General features: G+C 49.8%; 1 pseudogene; it reads left to right on the top strand.

The window, feature by feature from the left end:
• Positions 1 to 1,126: 1,126 nt before the first annotated feature.
• LOC103072431 (60S ribosomal protein L17 pseudogene) lies at positions 1,127 to 1,684 on the top strand (annotated as a pseudogene).
• The last annotated feature ends 2,430 nt before the right edge of the window (positions 1,685 to 4,114 follow it).

Below are 4,114 nucleotides of genomic sequence, written 5' to 3'. Positions count from 1 at the left end.
TTAGGAAAACCATAGGACCCATAACTCAAGTCCCTAAACAAATCTCTATTTCATCCCTAATGGGATAATGACCATTCCCATTTGCCCTCTGGCTAAGTGTATGGATGGAGTCGAAGCCAACACTTTCACCATTCCTCTAAGAGTTTTTGGAATGACAGAATTCCGTTTCTGTGACCTACATTCTTTGAAGGGAATGCCTATAGTGTGGAAAGAGCATGTAGCAAGCCCTTTTAACAGTCTGGGCCTTGGTTTCCCCAGACCAAAAAGAAAATTGAAATAGATCATCTTTAAGACCGTATGAAGCTGTGTTTTCCTACTAAGAGTGGGGCCGAACTAGGTATAGTAAAAAGAGACTTGTTTTGGCTTCTTCCCGGAGACAGAGTACTCATCTGGGCAGCTTCCTGAGGCTCTTCGAAAGGTAAATGAAGACGGGTTGCGTGGCTGGCATTAACCCAGCTCCACATGGCACTGAAATGAGACCACGGGTGGAGAGGCCACCTTTCCCTTTTTTGGGAGGATGGGGGATGGGGAACCAGCATGGAGCCACAAAGGTTTCCGGCTCTGAAGCCCTGCCCCGGCTCAGAGCTTTCTGGCAAAAATCCTGCCCTGCGTTCCAAGGCCTCCGCGAGCAGGATGCTCGTTTGCCGCTGCCCTTCTCCCCTCCGCGGGGGCCTCTCCGCAGGACACACCCTCCCTGCTGCCTTTCTTTCTTTCTTTTTTTTTTAATAAAATTACAACTCAAATTCGGCTATTTTTCTCGTTTTGCCAGCCCCGCCAAAACTTTCAGCGAGTTCCGCCCACTCCACGTGGACCTCCCTTCCCTGGCCCAGCAACCTCTGCGAGGACCCCACCCCCAACACGTGACCAATTGTTATATTTCCTTCTTGGGGTCCTTTTTCGCTGGCACCAACTAACGACTGAACAAAAGTGCCCCCTTCAGGGAGAATGTGGAGCAGCAGCCTGGGGAGGAGAGGCAAGTTGACTGAGTTCTGGAGTACAATAGGGGAACGTGACTGCCTCTGCTTAAAATGATTTCAAAACCATAACTCCCTGGTTAATAACTTTAAGGATCATACAATTAAAAGATGAGGCAGCTTTTCCGGTAAGCGGCCTGAGGTGACCTCTAAAAATCGTTCGCTACTCACCTGACCCAGAAAACTCCACAAAATCATGCAAGTCAAGAGGTTCAAATCTTCGTGTTCACTTTAAGAACACTCGTGAAACTGACCAGGCCATTAAGGGTATGCATATCCGAAAAGCCACCAAGCAGCTGAAGGATGTCACTTTAAAGAAGCAATGTGTGCCATTCCGTCGTTACAATGGTGGAGTTGGTAGGTGTGCCCAGGCCAAACAGTGGGGCTGGACGCAGAGTCGGTAGCCCAAAAAGAGTGCTGAATTTTTACTGCACATACTCAAAAATGCAGAGAGTAATGCTGAACTTAAGGGCTTAGATGTAGATTCCCTGGTCATTGAGCATATCTAGGCGAACAAAGCCCCCAAGACGCGGCGCAGGACTTGCAGAGCTCATGGTTGGATCTACGCATACATGAGCTCTCCCTGCCACATTGAGATGATCCTTACTGAAAAAGAACAGACTGCTCCTAAACCGGAAGAGGAGGTTGCCCAGAAGAAAAAGATATCCCAGAAGAAACTGAAGAAACAAAAACTTATGGCCCGGGAATAAATGCTGCAAAAATTAAATGCAAATAAAAGTAAAAGCAGAGTGTTGGTTGTCTTAATTAGTAAATCTATTTCAAGTGTCATCACAAAATGGATCAAATGAGTTTTCATAAACATGCTGTTTTTCAAAAAAAAAAAAAGATGAGGCAAATTCAAGAGGAAGGATATCATTAAAAAAAAAAAAAAACTGCTTTGGGGGCTTCCCTGGTGGCTCAGTGGTCAAGAATCCGCCTGCCAATGCAGGGGACATGTGTTCGAGCCCTGGTCCAGGAAGATCCCACATGCCACAGAGCAACTAAGCCCATGCACCACAACCACTGAGCCTGTGTGCCACAACTACTGAAGCCCATGTGCCTAGAGCCAGTGCTCTGCAAAGAGAAGCCACCGCGGTGAGAAGCCCGCGCACTGCAACAAAGAGTAGCCCCCGCTCACTCCAACTAGAGAAAGCCCCTGCGCAGCAACGAAGACCCAACACACCCAAAAATAAATTAATTAATTAATTAGAAAAAAAAAGAAAACTGCTTTGGAGGTGGAGTTGGGTAGAGTTTTAATCCCTAGCTGCAAAGTTGTTTACCTCTACTCCATTTCCCTTAGAGTTCTTCATGATGCTGGCAGAGCTCTCTGAGATCCCCAAATACCACCCGAGTTCTTCAGTTACGGGCGGGTTGATGGGAACGTGGCCTCTCCTAGAGTGAGCGTTCTGCTTCTTGCCTCCTCCGTCACCTCCCTTTCCCCAACGACACTGGAAACAGTTCTTCCTCTCTGGGCTCAGTTTCCTCAAGCTGCAAATTACTTCCAGAATGGAGAATACTCCTCTCTCAACGTTGGGAACATTTGTCCTGGATGGGAAGAGCCCTGGGAGATCATGGTGAAGGAAGGGGGAGAAGGCAGGACAGCAAAAATTAGTCCAGTGGGAAGGCTTGATGCAGAGCAAGGGGACTAAAGAGGAAAAGCCAGAAAATAGGTTAAGTGAAGCTAAACAGAGGAACTGTTTTCCTTGGGAAAAATTCTGACTGGGGCTTTGTCCATTTTCCGCCCCACTCCTTTTCCCCACATGAGATGTGGTGTTGAGAGATGGGGTAGGAAATTGGGGTGACGGAAGTTACGTGGTTGGAGGCTGACTAGGAGAAAGGGTTGTACATCAGGTAGTGATCAGAGAAGGAAGGGTAGGGAAGGGTAAATTTAAAATCAGAATAGTTGGGTGCCATTTGTCTCTCCAAAGTCACAGAGGTCATGAATAGTAGATAGCCCAAGAACTACAAATCTTGGGGCACAAACAAGGGGACTTCCATTGTAGCCAAGAAGCACACCACCCAGGGGCATGTTAAAGAGAGATGTGTCAAAGGGAATGGGAGGAGTCCTAAGGCACCTATTTTCAAGGGAAACAGCTCCAAAGCAATCAAGCTAGAACGTTAAGGACTAGGGACACTTGCTCTCCTATAACTCAGCATCTGTCAGCGCTCTCATTACCAGGTGCTATTTCCAGAGTCCTGGGTCTAGTGGAGGAAAAGGGAGGGGCCCTGGTGGAGAGACAGAGGGAGACCCGATGGGCTCCTCCCCCAGCCCAGCTGCAGTTCTAGATTCTCGCCACTCGGGGGCTCCCGAGCTCAACCACAGTCCCAGAGTTAGGGACGGGGACGGGGATGGGGACGGGGAGGGGGGAGGGGGCGGAGAGAGAGAGAGAGAGAGAGAGAACCTTCAGAGGACAGTTTGGGACGTCAGTGTTGACCCTGAGCAGAGAGGTGACTTAGGGGTCATTTGCTCTGAAGCTGCAGACCCTTCGCATGGCCGTTGGGAAGACATCCAGCCTTAGCCCTTCTCTCGTGGGACTGGGACTAGTTCCCCCACCTCTTAGCCTCCGAGGTCATTTCCTCCCCTGCGCGTTTCCTTCCCCTCCCCCATCCTTGTGGTAGAAACACCACCACCATCCCCCACAGCCTGTCAGAGTCCTGAGGAATGCTCTCACCCTGGCTGGGTGCCAAGCTCTGGACTTCCTGGGCTTTGGGGTGGGGCTTGGCCAAGGGGAAGCCCTTTGGACAGGAGAGCCACCCAATCCTGCATAGCCTGCTTTCGCGCGCTCTCTACGTGTCTCTCTCTCCCTCCCCGCCCCACCCTGGCCCCAAGCAAAAGGCTCATCTATCATTCTCTGTCACCATCACCTAATTTCCTACCCCCACAATAGGATTTCCTTGCCAGGGCCAAACATCCACAATATGGAGACGGTGGGCATCCTAAACACTGGTTTATAGTGAGAGAGGCAGAAAAAACCTATTACAGAACCTGCCCTCCCTGTTCCAGAAGGCATGTAGCTGGAAGGAGAGGCTCAGCTGCCAGGTCCTGAAGGTAAGGGTTTTGTAAATAGTCATTTGGCCCTGGGGCTCCTTCTGGATCCTCCTCAGGACCCTTGGGTCTAAGGAAGTACGTCTCTCTGTAG

The sequence above is a fragment of the Lipotes vexillifer genome, unplaced genomic scaffold (genome assembly GCF_000442215.2).
Source record: "Lipotes vexillifer unplaced genomic scaffold, Lipotes_vexillifer_v1.1 scaffold591, whole genome shotgun sequence".
NCBI classification, from domain to species: Eukaryota; Metazoa; Chordata; class Mammalia; order Artiodactyla; family Lipotidae; genus Lipotes; species Lipotes vexillifer.
The sequence above is the reverse complement of the archived record's forward strand: the minus strand, read 5'-3'. Positions and strand labels throughout refer to the sequence as shown.